General features: G+C 46.7%; 1 protein-coding gene across 9 annotated transcripts in view; it reads right to left on the reverse strand.

Annotated features, from left to right (window-relative positions):
• Nucleotides 1-16,067, reverse strand: part of CASZ1 (castor zinc finger 1) — a 298,840-nt gene that overhangs the window by 110,254 nt on the left and 172,519 nt on the right. The gene's annotated exons all lie outside the window — the stretch shown is intronic.

The raw sequence follows: 16,067 nt of genomic DNA on the forward strand, positions 1-16,067 counted from the left end.
TTGCTGGATCTGACTCACAAAAATCCCTAACAGTCAAGGGACCAGGGAGCCCAATGAGACCTGGAGATTCAGTTTCCCTAACCCTGCATTAAAAGGAGGCCGGGTTGAGATGAAGGTGGCAGTAAAGGCCAGCTTCTGTTGCCCCCTTAAGAAAGAAAGCAACTGCCATTCCTGGCATGCAACAAAGGAATGAGGAAAAGTAATCTTCACCTATGACTGGACTAATCACCCTCACTTTCTTTTTGAAAAAAAGCTGGCTTTGCTTAGCGGCCAACTCTGTATCTTGTGGCAGTGAGTTCCTCAAGTTAATTGAAGTGCAGCATGAAGAACGTCTTCCTTTTGAGAGACCTGGGTGTGTTAATTTATTGTTTTGTTGTTGTTTTTACCCCACACTTCCTCTAAAGTGCACAGGGCAATACATGGTCCTCCCCTAACTTATCCTCACAACAACCCCATGGGTAGATTTGGCTGAGAAATAGTTACTTCCCCAAGGCTCAGTACACTTGAACTGAGGTCTCTCTGGCCCTAGTCCAGCCACTCTAACTACTAAACAACACTTGGGTTTCTCACTTGGTTTCTCCACAAGTTCAAGTTTTATTGGGGGGGGGGAGAGAAAGAGAGATAAAAAACCCTCTCTCCACTGTCCGCCCAACTTTGCCCAAATTTGTGTGGAATTTCCACTGGGGTGATGTTCTTGCCTTTGTCCCTTGTGATTTTTTTTTTTTAAAAAAAGCATTCCATTGTTTGAGTTCTACTGAAAAAAAAACTTGTAATCTGAGTATCTTGGACTCACCGCCCAGCTGTCAGTTTCAAAGCCAACCTTTTGAAGGAAAAGATGCCAAGGAGAAAACAAACTGTAAAAGCATAAGGATTTGGCCACGTTTGAAACAAGCTTCCTGATCAGGTGAGCCCAGCTCAGAACTGACCTAACCAGAAAAGCAGAACGAGATTTTTCCACTTTGATCAAATATTCCGAAAACATCATCCACTTGCGTGTGTGCAGGGGAAGGGATGTGGCTTAGCGGCAAGAGCACCTGCTCTGCTTGCAGAAGGTGCCAGTTTTAGTCCCCTATGGCATCTCCAGGTGGGGCTGGGAGAGACTCCCTGTCTCTGAAGCCCCAGAGAGCCGCTGCCAGTCAGTGTAGGCATCACTGAGCTAAATGGACCAATAGTCTGACTTTGTCTAAAAGAACTTGCTAACAGAAAAGAAAGAACAAGAAGGGTGTTTGTTTCCTACGGCAGCTAATGAATTTTTACTCCACCTTTAGTATGGGGAAATTAGAATTCAAAGCTTCTTTGGAACTGTGGGACAGAGGCAGATTACTAAAATAACAGCAACCCAGCACAGCAAACTGCATTTGAAAAAAGCAACCAGCGAGCTTCAGAAACCTGCTTTTATTAGCATCACAAAAGAACAACAACCCTGCTGTGTCGAATAAAAAATTGGACTTGGGCTTGAGTATCCCAGGCCCTGTCTTTTAGCTGATCAACATGGGCAGATAAATCACATGGCAGAGACTGCTCAGGTTGCTATTTCAGGAGATTACATTTTTAAAAAAATCCCTGTGTAAAGAAAATTAAGAGAAAGAAGGCTAGGATATAGTCCTGTTCCTGGCTCTCTCATGTGAGGAAAACACTGAAGGGTATTTTCCTCATACCTGTAGTCTGTCATGACACATAACTACATTGGGTGGGTGGACAAAATCCAGCCTCAGTTTTCAAGTCTGTGAAATGTGTTCAGTTGTGGCCTGGCCTCAGAGGGATGTCTCCGGAATCAATGAGTGTAGGGGGAAAGGACCCTATATTAATCATGGCAGGAAGAGAATGCCCTTAGAAATAAATCAATACAACACAATAGCTACAAAGTGAGGATCTGAACTGGGTGGGTTGTGGGTTTGAGTCCCATATTGGGGGAAAGATTCCTGAATTGCCGTTGGGGGTTGGACTAGATGACCCTCGTGCCCCTTCCAACTCTTGTGCCCCTTCCAACTCTTCTGTGAGTTGCCCAACACTCCACTGCAAACGCATTTTCCATTTTCAAAAATTTCCAAGTTTTCCTCTTTCCTGCCTATCTGCCCCTCCTCCAGCTGCCTCCTCTCAAGGTCGCAGCGCTCATTTACACGCTGAATATTTGCTTAGCACTCTGACTCCTTTTCTCAGGACTCACCGCAAATTTGTTTTCTGATAAAACAAGAAGTCGAGGTGGGGGGTGGAAGCAGCTACAAAGCTCAAAAGAGCAGCAACGATTTTTTTAAATACAAAATATAGATATTTAAAAACCCAAACCGCCTAACAGGACAAGGGTGGAGACAGAAAAATTAACTCATCTGTTCATTTTGAGTTAAATGATCATCTTACATTGCGGATAAAGTGGGCTCTAACCTACAAAAGATTGGACGGTAAAGACTTTGTTAAGCTTGAAGGTATCACAAGCTGTTTTTTGCAGCAACATACCAACCCAGTTGCCCTCTCCATTTTTTCCTTTCCATTGTTTCTGCGGGGAGGCAAGCCTTGGATTTTGGAAATGCAGCTCCATTTTACCGTCTGTATGGGAGGTGAAATCCAGAAATGCTAAGTGCCATATTAAGACGACTCCATAGCTTACAAGAGACTCGTGTCCTTGGACGGATGCTCTTGTGTGTTTGACTAAGATACTTATCCCTCCCTCATTCTCTCCCCCTCCCCCTAACAATTAGCAAAGCATCCAAGCATTGCACAATCTTTTAATTAACTTATCCTCAAGTCAACCCTGGGAGGACAAAGGCTGGTGCCATTCTCCCCATTTTACAGATATAAAGCAAGGTGAGGCAAAACTCAGACAATCTTCATTGTTTATAAATCGCTACGCAATGGATACCCCACCCCCACCCAAAGCAGACCCGTATTCCCCATAGTATGAACAAACGCAGTGTTCTGGTGCCTCTCCATCTTCTATCTCATCGCCAGCTGTTTAGCAGGTAACAGCTACTAAACAAGGCAAGAAATTGTATTCTGACCCCCACCTCAAAGAAACACAGATCTAAGTTAGTTTTCTCCATCAACTTCAGTGAGCCTATTCAAAGTAGGACTTAGTTGGCTGAGACCCTCATTTCCCCCAGTGAGAGCAATGTTCCCCAGTGCTGCAGTCTGTTTCCCCCCAGAGACATGAACGGCCCCATTCACTTCTATGGGAGTAAGGAAAGGAGGCAAACTCGGCAGCAGGGGGCTTAATTCAGTGCCCATGACGCCCGGGCAAATCTCAGCCTGCATTCCAGACAGCAGTCAACTTAACTTTGTTCCATGCAACTGTATGGGAGCTATTGAGAGCCAATGCTGCTCCTGATTCCTTATAGCCCCAACCATCCCCATTGAGAAGGACCATTGCAACGTGGTGGTCAAGCATCTGCTTTGCATGCAGAAGGTCCCAGGATATTGTTGTTGTTAACGATAATGAGGACAATAATAATAATTTTATACCACCTTATACCACGGTTCCATCCCCGATGGCATCTCCAGGTAGGGCTGGGAGATACTTCTGCCTGCCAGTGTATGTGATACTGAGCTAGATGGACCAAGGATCTGATTTGGTGTTAGGCAAGTTTCCTGTGTTGCTGATCTCCATAGCTTGGTCATTTTACAGAGGGCATAACCTTGGGAACTGGCTTTCATAGACAAAACACTGCAACGGTGGCTTTAAAAAAAACCAACAAACAAAAACCACATTCCCCTTGAGTCTGGAGAAGTCACCCTGGACTTCCTCCCTGCTCTCCTCCCTTGCCCACCCCAGCACCAACCTGGCTGCCTCCCTGGCAAGGGCCAGTTGCGTCTCGCTGTGCCCCCTCTGCCCTCCCTGCCGATACGCACATGGCTTTAATGTTTTTATTACCTGTTTGACTCACTGCCTTATTGCTTCTCCCCTTAATGGGGCCGTAACCGTGGTAACAAGGAATAAACGGCCACCAGAAAATGAGATGATTAAACAGGTCACCCTGGCAAAACAAACTGCGTCTCCCTAAGAGGATGCAGCTCTTGTCTTTGGGTGGGAGAGAGAGAAGGAGAAACGGATGCAGGAAGGGTGGGGAGATAAGATGACCCACCAAAGCTCAGAGAAGCCATAGCGGTGGGCTGGCTTGGAGACCGCAGTGAAAGGGCCTCTGGGCATCTTCTGGCACTCAAGTGGCGGCCATTTTGAATTGTGGGCATTCTCTGCCTATGACACAGATCAGGACGCCATTGTGGATGCTGTTCTTGGGAGTGTATGAACATCTCCACCAGGACAGTTTTACCACGCAATACGCAACCACCATGTTGGTTGCTCCTCCAGAGCGGTGAGGAGTTTTCGGCAGGTGTCTTCTGCAACATGACGCCAACCCAATAAGAGTGTGTCAGTGGTGGCTTTATACTGGGCCACCTGCACAACATTCCAGTTTATTGGTCGTTCTGAGAGTAATTAAACTATATTTGTGCATTACTATTGTCTGCAGGGGTGATCTTGTATCATAGCACAACCAAAGTGGGGGGCATTTGCCTGTTGTCCACCTACCCACCTCCACCCCGAGAGAACGGAGGCCTAAACCAGTTTGGAACACCCTCCATCAGTCACCCCCCCCCTCAGAACTTGGCTAGCTGGCACATCTGCCAGCACAAAATGTTCTTGCAAAAACAAAGCAAAACAAACGAGAGAGCGGCGGGTGGGGTGGGGGAGAGAGAAGATGAATAAAGCAAACAGGTGACATCACAAACCGTTGTCCTCCAAAGAGCCCCCAGGCACCTGCCAAGTTCCAGATCCGGATCCTACCTGTTTCAAAAGTGGCAAAAAGTGCCAATATGGGAGGTGAGGAGACAGAGAAGTCAGGGTGGGGGGAGCAACTGGCACTGGTAAACCTGATGGCACCCAGCATGCTCCAAGTATTGGTAGCCTGGGTATGATCTGGAAAGAATCCAGGCCCAACTCACATTCATGCACACACTGCTTTAATTTTCAATGCTCTTTATTGCACATTGATGTTCGAACTGACTCCACAGAAACATGTTGGGCAAGAGGTGATGTTTATAGTTGGCAAAAAACGGTAATCTGCAGCAGACTGGTTTAGAAATGCTAGTTACCACTTGAAGCTAGTGTCGTAAGTAGTAGTAGCAACACTAATTATTACTATCAATATATACAAGGTGCCTAACGAAAAACAACTATTACGACATCATTTATGCCAAATATGCATGATACCATGCTGCAAGAACCTCCAAGCAAATGGAAGAGCTGTAGCTCAGTGGCAGAGCATCTGCTTTGCATGCAGAAGGTCCCAGGTTCAATTTGCAATATCTCCATGTAGAACTGGGAATGTTTCTTGCCTGAAACCCTGGAGAGCTGCTGTCGGTCAGTTTAGACAATTCTGAGCTAGATAGCCTGACTCAGTATAAGGCAGCTTCCCATATTCCTGAATCACTTGTCTTTCAGCTTTAGGTCTCCATCCATAAAATGGGGACAACATCGACCTTGCTCTTAAGGATGTGTCAAGCACTTTGCAACTGGAAACTATTCTAAGCAACAGCACAGATTCCGGGAGGAGAGGTGCTCCAAAGGAGTACTGCTCCATGCTGCATCTCAAATACCTTCTTGGTCCACCTCCTGCATTTGAGGAAACCAGTTGTTAGCCTGCAAAAAGCTCCACCTGCGGTAAACTGCTCTGGGCCTTTCCAGGATATCAGTTTACAGAGCAATATATGCACGGTGGTTGCCACTCATTTGTTGCACAGGGATCTAGAGCTTAATTCAAGTCAGTGCTTCCAGTGGTGGGGATATTGCATTTCCTCAACACTCAAATCACAGGATCCGACAGTGGGAAAGTGCTGTTCCCTCTTATAGCCACCAGACATCACATCCATTGCAAATGTTTGTGGAAAGTGCCCAGGATGGTGCTGTGGGTCCCTATTGGACAGCACATGTATCATCACCAGCAATGAGCAACACCCTACTGCTCTGTCACGAGTATTTCGTGAAACTTTGTTTAATTAAATTTCTTTAGAGGCTGACAACTTCCTTGCAGAAGTACTATGGCGCTCCTCTTTTCTAAACTAGTAAACGAGAGAGTAAAGTTTCTCCCCATTCCTTTAGAAATGGCAGAAAAAAGGCAAAGGACATCTGAGGCTTATTTAAGGACAAAAGACACCCCACTCCCAATGCTTTATTGCTCAGTAGCGATGCCTTCAAACTCCAGATGCAGACCTGAAAAATAGTGGGGTTTTTTTAAAAGGTACTAAGACCAAATGGAACTTTGCAACAGTTGGACCAAATCTATGTTCAACAGACTCCCAACACCACTTCAAAGAAGAGAAAGATAAGACCTGATGATGTAGCAATAAAACTGCTAGCACATTTGCAAAGCTAAGCAGGGTCCAGTATGGTTTCAAACCGGATGGAGAAGCACGTGCTGAGATTCCTACAATTATATTAAATCTACAACACAGACAGACCCTCTCCAACAAGATCTGGCCCAATGCAACCACACCTCTGACCACAAGAGGAGGTGGAAAGAAACCTGAGTGCTGGATTCCTTTCTGTTCTTTCCCATGTCCACAAGATCCAAAAGCAAAAGAAAACAGGCTGCATCTTTTCGCAGGAGAGCCCACACTTTTTCCGATAACACCAATGCCCACAGAATAGTCCATTTTGATCAATGCTGCAGTTAACACAAGGAAGCCATGTGTGCAAACTGTACGTGCACTTGGACATTTCCCTCTTGTACTCTTCTGCTGTATGCATGTGTACACGGGAGAGGCCTCAACATTCCCAGGACTACTGAAATGAAAATGTGCACCTTTCACTGATGTCTGGGAATTGCTAGCGAGCAGGATTTGATAATCCAGAACATTTTTTTGCAAGAGTCTGCTTGCCTGGGCGATCACTTGAAGGAAAGCACATTTGTTTATGTGAATCATCACTCCCCCCCCCAAAAAAGTGGAACCCTATGGCCAAGGCCCTTCCTGTGGGATGGCACCGCAAGGGGTAGCCGAGTCTCGGGTGCCCTTGCACCCAGTCTCATTCCCCATGCTGTGCAGCAGCACCAAATACTTTCTTCCCTCCACCCTCTCACTCTCACTCAAGCCTGCGAGGGCTGCTTGGTTTTTATCCTGAGCCTGAAACCGCCTCAGGATTGGAAACTCAAACCGCTTCCCAGCCTTGGGAATTCTCTCTTTCTCTCGACAGCTGACACAGCCTCCATTTGGCTCACAGTGGCAGGGCACCCATTCCAGGCCAATTCCCAAACTCTGCTGAAAACCATGCCTCTGCAGAGAGAAGCGGAAGCTTGGAAGCTTTAAACCTATCAGGACCATCACCCCAAGTCAAGGACCTTCCCAAATGGGGCATTTTCAAAACAACAACAACTGTCTACACTCCTCATTTATGACTGCTATTCATCATGACGCATCATTTGCACTGTGGTGCGCAAAATGTCAGCTGCCGGAAAACCACGTCACTGGAATCCAGCTGGGTATGGCTTGGGACTAAGGCCTGGGCTTCCCAGTCAACATAGAACAGCACCTTGCCTTGCTCCTTCAGGGAATTCTTAGCCCTGCTTGGCTCACGTCCCAGTTTTCTTGCTGGCTGGGAGCTCTGCAGAAACTCTCTGGCTTATGTCAGGCCCAGTCCTGAATGTTTCCTTGCTGACCTACAGCCACCAAAGTCCAGGCTCCATTATGAAGTCTTGGGGGGCAGGGAGGAGATTCAACCTCAGTGCCCCAACTTTAAAGTAGGAACAGCAGTGGCCTACCTTATAAGGGTGTATAAGAAACAGAAAGTTTGCTAAGCACTCTCTGGACAATGCAAGAACTGTGTAAACAGAAGCGACAACAAGAAGGCAGCACCGAATACGTAATGCAAATTCCTCAGCAAGGCTTCTTAGCTCAGTTGGTTTGAGCATGAGACTCTTAATCTTAGGGTTGTGGGTTTGGGGTCCACTTTGGGTGAAAGATTCCTGCATTGCAGGGGGTTGGACTAAATGATCCTTGTGGTCCATTCCAACTCTAGAATTCTATGATTGAGGCACTGCAAATGCAAGAATTGTAGGAGCAGGGACATCCTCGTGAAGCTCTGCAAGACCCCTGGTTTCCTTCTTAAGGTTTATGGAGATCCCCAATTAAGTGAATGGAGCTTGATGCATATCAATGCTGCCTGTGCGGCCGCAGCTTAAATAACTCAAGATTGTGCCTCAAGTCACACCTAGCTACTTTAAGCAGCACTTCCTTGCTGTGCAAAATGTCTCCATATGCCTAGAGGTGACGGATAGCACCGTGGCTGCACATCAGTCCAGGCTCTGCGTGCAGAATGTTCGGCATCTTCATGTGTGTTGTCCAGCTCCTTGCTTTCAAGTCTGTCCAGCAAGTGGGTGTCCCTGATGTGGAAACATACAGCACCCTTACTCTCTCTTTGTGGTCCTAAACTCAGTAGGGTCTTTGCGGGGTGGTGGTACCAACAGAACAGCTAATAAGTTTCCTCCTCTTTTGCTGCCCAACTGCCATGCTCCTCAGGGAAGGGTCTCCATCCTAGAAAGCCTTCAATCCTAAAAATTAATGTTACCTGTCTTTGAAAGCTCCCTCCCCCCATAACCCCCCATTACTTCTCTCCAGGGAAATCAGTCTAAAAGGGGCTAATGGAACAATGTCCCTCCTTTCTTCCTCTCATTCTTTCCCTCTCTCTCTCTCTCTCTCTCTCTCTCTTTTATTAGCATTTGTGGAATTTATTCCCAAACTATCCTAATCTTTCGTACACAACCATTTGATTTGCATAACCCAGCCCCCTCTCATAAAAACTGGCTGCTAGTTTAATTAAAAAATGTAAATTTGCTGTCATCTCGGGGCCTGGTGAATTAGGACGACATCGGCATTTTTTATTGCTGAAGACGTCCAAATTGATCCGGTCCGCAGTGAACCGGAGGGGTGCAGGCGGGCGGGGGGCATGCGCATGCCTGAGTGTTTGCACGCGGCCGAACAGGATAGCGACCTGTGGGCTCTACCTTGATAAAACCACATTTGCTGCCCCCACCCCAGACATACACTTTAGGGTTCCCGAAGTGGAAATGAGTGTGTGGATGGCTCCCTGGCCACATCCTGATTGGCAGGCTGCAGTGGTGATGTCACCCTTGGGAGCTGCCAACCTGTCTGGTGCTGTAAGATGACAGGTCTGTCCTTCCCCTTCAGTTCTACTTCTCACTGAAGAACGCCGGGATCAGTATGATTCAAACTCGGCTTCCCAGAACTGAGCCTCAATTAGGTCCCGTTCTAATAAAAGGGAAAGTAGAGCCAACCCTCAAGGGAAAATGAGAGGAAGGCAACAGGGGATGGGGGATGGAAGGTGAAAAGCACCTCTCTGCTATCTCTCTCTCCCCTGTCCTCTTTCTCTATTCCCGAAGTCCATGGCTGGTTTCGCAGAAGTAGCATTCAACTTCTCAGCCACTTTGGAGGAGGAACACAGAAAACACTACTCATCTGGATCCCCCAAGCAAAAACCTGTTGTCTTGACAGGTGGCTGGATACACTACTTTCATAAAGGGGAGTTTCCCTGCACTTTGGAAATTTGCTAGACGTGCCACCCTTCTGCATCTCGACAAGCTGCCTTCCTGTTCCAAGGGACAAGAAAGGACCTCTATCTAAATCACAAGAACAGGAGAGGAGCAAGATCAGCCCGGGGTGTAGGTGGTTTCCATCTAATCCTGCCTCCTGCAGTCCATCATGGCACCTTGGGATGACGTATTTGTGTGACGGAGGAGTCTGCCTTTCTAGTCTTGAAATTAAAGTCTATCAGCTTCCCTAGATGATCTTAGTCGGTTCTAGTAAGGTCACTCATGCAATAGATTCTGATGGTGAGAAGGTAACTAAAAAGGGTGCCGGTGCGCAATGCTGGTGGGCTGTAGGTTTTTTTGGGGGGGGGGGAGTGTTATTATTTATTTATCTATAGCTTTCCACCCACAGCAATGCACAAAATGCAACAAGAACAGCGAAAAAGAAACAGCTTAAAAACAACATAGAAAGTAACAGCACAGGTACATTTAAAAATGATTCGAAGTGGCCACCCATGGCAGATAGCTGTTCACCAAGCTGGGAAACCTTGTTGGAGCAGAAATGCCTTCAACTGCAGGTGCCTGTTGTATCTCAAAAGGGATGCTCTTCCAGAAAACAGGGGCAGCCACACCAAAAGCCCTGCTCCAAACTGCTCTGGAGCAGGCTGCCGAGATCTGCAGAGAAACTTTCCCGCAAACTACAGGGATCTACCAGGTATATAAGAGCTAAGGTGGTCTCTTGAGTAACCTGGTCCTGAGCTGTATCATGCCTCATGCGTTAGCACCCTTCTATGTTAGCACCAATACCTTGAACTTGGCCCGGCAAAAGAACGCAGTGCAAACCCCTCAAGCGACAGGGGGTGGGGAGGGAAGGAAGGCAACTTTGGAGGAGGAACACTGAAAATACCGTGTTTCTCATATTATAAGACATGTCTTATATTTATTTTTTCCTCAAAAAAACACACTATGGCTTATTTTCAAGGGATGTCTTATTTTTTTCCTCCTCCTCCTGCCGCGGCCAGCATTGCTGCTGCGCCTATCACTATGTCTTATTTTCGGGGTATGGCTTATATTCCTTGAATGCTTAAAAATCCTGCTATGGCTTATTTTATGGGTATGTCTTAAAATATGAGAAACAGGGTACTCCTCACCTGGATCCCCCCCCCCACAAGCAACCAAGCCGCTTCATTCTGTAAAGCCCTTTGCCTTGTCTTGCAAATACAATCTTAGACCTTTTTCTTGCTGAGCAGATTGGGGTAAGTAGAGAGTGTTTCATATTTTGGCAGTGTTTCATATCTGAATTCTTTGTACACACACATACCATCATGTTGTACTGAGCTTTCCCCGTAAAGGTGCATGAGGAGAGAAAAGGAAATCAAGACAGATCATTCCAGGAAATCTTTTTTTTTAAGCAAGAGAATGAGAATACACGTTATAAAAGCAAATTTAACATATGCTTCTTTCCTTATGCTTATTGCTTACTGACAGTCCCAGACTTATGCTTATTGCTTACTGACAGTCCCAGAATGCCTTCTATGACTCCTATGCAAAGGAAATTCTTTTTAAAAATTGGTGGGACAGCACAGCACCAAACATCTCTTCAGATTTCTAAGTCCAGATTTTCAAAATGAAAATGACCAGACCCGAAACATTTTTGGTAGCACACCGTTCCACATGGTTCATATTTGTGACCTATATAAAAGTTTCCCTTCGTGCAGACCAGGCATCTGTGTGTTTACTCAGAAGTAAAACCAGCTGGGTTCAATGCAGAATTAGGCAACCATTGTATGCACACATCCTTGGGAGTAGCTCAACAGGACTTACTCTGGAGTAAAGATGCATAGGATCATGATGTTAGGGCACAATCAGGTATTTAACACCTGCCAGCTGAGGGCTATTCTGATTTGGCAGAAGCACTACAAGGTGTGGCACTGTTGTGACACCTACACTGGTGGAACTCCCCTGGTAGGCCAGCAGAAAACACTGCCAGCAGCAGTAATGCTGACAGAAGAGGCAAAATGGAGGTAGAGCCATAGGTGAGCCATGGGCTGCAAAGGGAAGCAGAACGTAAGAGCATCCTTGCTGGATTAGACTTCCTATGGGAAGCCTACAAGCAGGTTGTGGGTGCAACACCAGCTCTCCTCACCTGATGTTTACATCAACTAGTATTTTGAAGCATGCTGCTTCAACAATGGAGGAGGAACACAGCCTTCATTCAGAGATAGTAGCCACAGTGTTCGCCTTCACAAATTAATCTCCTAAAGCCCTCCAAGTTGCTAACCATCACATGGCATCTTATACATTTTCAATTCAGGAACAGCACAACCTTCTCTTACATGTTGTGCGTGCTTGAAAATTCACAAGGGGTAACTCTGACAGTGATGGGACACTTTGCGCAAAACAGCCTGGCCCACAACACACATGGGAATTTGAGGGCACGCTGCTAGCCGCTCTCTGGTTAGAAACCCAAGGTGGCCCTCACTTTGGGACTCCAAAGACACCTTGTGCCCAACACCCCCAACTTTCCTTCAACAAATGAGCACACCAGGACAGAGCAGCCTGCGCTGATCAGCAAGGGAAAGGGGCAGCTGTGCCACAAAGTGCAACTGCTCCAAACGCCTTGCCAGCCCCTTTGACAAATTTTGTGTCTCGCCTGAACTGAAGTGCTCTAAAGCACGAGGGAAGGGGATTAGTTTTCCCCAGCCCAAGAGCCAGCTTTCCCATTGAGGAGCCTCCCAGGGGCCACGTGCCAGTTGTGGGTGGGGCCAAAGTCAATACCAGCCAGGCAAAGTCAGACGAGGAGGGCATGAAACAGAGCCAGTGAGGGGTGTGGCCTAGGGGAAAGAGTGTGTGGCCTGAGGAGATGCCTAGGCCTAGGAAGAGTCCTGGGGGTCAGACAGAGAATCCTAAAGGGTTGCATTCTGCCCCCAGGCCTGAGATTACCTACCTCTGCTCTAACATTCTTGCCCTCCAACAGCGGGGTCCTCTGCCACTGATTTGGCATTTTGTAGTTCTTTATTTCCCCCCTCTCCTTCTAGGTTGAGCATGCATTGGATGCCACGGCCATCCTGCCAGCTTAATCAGTGACATAGCCTAATATAAACACACCGCTGGTCCCCTAGGGGAGATTCTCACTCTCCACAGGTGATCAGACAGCCAGTCTTACAGCATCCAGCAACACTTCGCCAAAGTCTCCCAAATATTAGCAAGAGAGATGACCATCAGTTGTGAACCAATTCCTCCTGGAATGAATGATTCCAAAAAAAGAACAGGCCCTTAGAAAGAGCTGCATATTCTCCATGTGGGCAGAGAGGGAGTGTGTATAACAACAGCTTGCCAATGCTGAATTCTGTATTTAAGATGATGAATTCCGCAAAGAATGAATTCTGCAGCTTGTGTAAGTTCAACAAATGCATTCTCATTACATAATTTAAGTGAGGCACTGAAACCCTAAATCCTGACCAACAGAAACCTTACATGAGCCCACCTGAGATTTTTGAGATGCCAACATGAACTGCCCACAGAGGGGTGATGGCTTCTTCACCACCGTTAGGGCCTGGAAATTTGTCTTACTTTTGAATGAAAGTTGAATTCTGCACAAAAATGATGACATTAATTTTGGTGAAAACCTCAAGTGACCACCATCCAAAGAAAATGGTGGCGCTTTTATTTGAAAACTTTATCTGGGCACAGTTCATTGGTATGAACGTTATTTTATTATCAGCATCATCACCCCACATTTTATTATTATTACTAATTTATTGTCTACCATTACCCAACAGAAAATGAACTTCCATGCAGAATAAAAAAGTAGAGTTGGGTCCATAGAAAGTGTGTGAAGCACCCAAACTTTTGGCCGCCATGATGGTGTGGTGCAGGGACCAACCATCCTTCCGATTCTGCCACTCCTGCCTGGCACCTTTCTAGGTATGACTAAAAGGGTACCGAGAGAGCTTGTATTGTGATGACTCGAGGAGCTTGGCAGAGGCCCCTCAAAGAGAGATAAAGCCCTTGACCTCAGAACACAACAAATGGGCTCACCCACATGCAGACTGCAGTCTTCCAGGCCCTAATCTCCAGGGTATGGGCCTTCTTGCACAAGTATGTTTCTACTGGGAGCCCCCACATGTGTGCTGCCACTCACTCCCACCACTATCTAGAAGCTTGGCTGGCCATGGCTCAGCGGTAAAACATCTTTGTATGCAGAAAGTCCTTGGTTCAACCCCCAGCATCTCCAGGTACGGCAAGGAGAAGCACTTCCCTGAGACCCTGGGGAGTTGCTGCCAGTCAGTGTAGGCAGTACTGATTTGGATGCACCAATGGTCTGGCTCAGTGTGAGGCAGAGTCCTATGTTCCCATGTCTCAAGGGAAGGGCCACAAATACAGTGCTTTGCTTGCAGAAGGTCCCCAGTTCAATCTCCAGTATCTCCAGGTAGGGCTGGGAGAGACTCTCTGTCTGAAAACTCATAATAATAATAATAATAATACCCTGCCCATCTGGCTGGGCCTCCCCAGCCACCCTGGGCAGCTTCCAACAGACATTAAAATACAATAATATATTAAACATTAAAAGCTTCCCTAAACAGGGCTGCCTTCAGATGTCTTCTAAAAATCTGGTAGCTGTTTTTCTCTTTGACACCTGATGGGAGGGCGTTCCACAGGGCGGGTGCCACTACTGAGAAGGCCCTCTGCCTGGTTCCCTGTAACTTGGCTTCTCGCAGTGAGGGAACCGCCAGAAGGCCCTCGGCGCTGGACCTCAGTGTCCGGGCAGAATGATGGGTAGTGGAGATGCTCCTTCAGGTATACTGGACTAAGGCCGTTTAGGGCTTTAAAGGTCAGCACCAACACTTTGAATTGTGCTCGGAAACGTTCTGTCAGCACATACGGTATGGAGCTAAAAGGTCTGACTCAGGACTCCATTTTTTCCTTCTGAGCTCATCGTTAGGTGCCAGAGGGCGATTGCCACAGCAACAGAGAGTCCTATTGGCCCCATTCCATCAGGGAGAACTTACTGGATGGAAGGCTATAGCTCCCGCCAGCAGGGGGTGCCAATTTCCCAAAGCGTGGGACAAGGCCTTGGATGCAGAACTAGGGAAGTTGCAAAACATGGCACCACGTCATCCCAACCCTCAATAATTACTCCCACCCCCCTAATGCCTTGAAACTGCAGGAAAAGGACACTTTTCTACCCCTTAAGATTAAAATGCCCAACCTCATAGGAAAAACAACAGTAGCAAAAAAAAGGGAAAGGGAGGGGATGGGATTTTTTTTTTTAATGACCCGTCTCTCAGCCACATCCTGAACAAGAACATATCAAGCCTAATAAAGAACAAACGCACACCCAAGAACCAAATATTTCAAAACAATGCAGACTGAACACTTCCTGGTGCTTTTATCTCCTGGTATGATGAACCAATATACAGTATAATAATAATAATAATAATAATAATAATAATAATAATAATAATAATAATATTAATATAAGAAGACCGTAAAGGAACACACATCAAAACACTCACTTTCGTTCTTTTCTACGAAAATAACAGGTGCAAAGTGGAGGCCAGTCAATCATCAACCATTTTATTACAATCTTATGCCTTATGAAATAAATGCTGCAGTAATTATCTCAAACATGTCGGATCAACAAACACAGGATGGTTGGGTGTATGGATAACTGCGGTTACTACAGTAGTTTTTAACTCTGTGTGTGTGTCTGGAAGGGGGAGTTCATGATAAAACTGAGACCACACTTAATGCAGTTTAGTTACTCCACAACATGCTTTAGCTTCCCATTCCTGCTCACAAGAGAGGTTAAAGAGTGGTAAGAATGTGAAACTCACCCCATGCCTACGACTCTATGATAGGCCACAAAGTGTGAAGTAGCAGGGTGAGCGGCAGCGAGCAAAACAGAAAGGGGGGGGTCATTTATGCAGTGTAAAAAGAGCACTATTTTTGAACGGCACAAATTCAGTCTCTGGGCCCTGAGAAATTCCTGTTTGCTGACCTATCGCAGAAAGCAATCCGCAAACACCTTGCGAGTTTCCCAAAACTCTCCAAACACAAGCACGTCCAAAGAACAACACCAAAATCGCACGTTGGAGTGATACCAGGCTGTGATTTCTCAGGCCTAAATTATTTCCTTCGAAGTCAACCCCTTGATGGAGTCAGATGCCAGGCCATGGATTCTACACTCCGACCTGCCAATCGCCATAAACTCCCCCCCCCCCCAAATAGGCCGTGGGAACCTCAAACGGCCACAAACCTCTGCTGTGGCCTGTGCAACCCTGCCCTGGTGTGACCATTATGTGTCCCAGAAACAAAAGTGGGGAGGGGGAGCAGCAGAACGCACGGGACACCCCCTATAAATCTCCCGCAGAATGGGCGAAAACAATCCAGCCAAGGTGCAAGGAGGAGAAGAAGAGGGGGGGAAAGCTCATTAAATGTAATAAGCAGCCTCCTCATCCGTCACCAGCTTGTCCCAAATAAATTAAAATTCCTTTTCATTTAGACAGCACGCCGGGAACCTGACAGGCA

This window comes from Zootoca vivipara, chromosome 6 (assembly GCF_963506605.1).
Source record: "Zootoca vivipara chromosome 6, rZooViv1.1, whole genome shotgun sequence".
Lineage (NCBI taxonomy): Eukaryota > Metazoa > Chordata > Lepidosauria > Squamata > Lacertidae > Zootoca > Zootoca vivipara.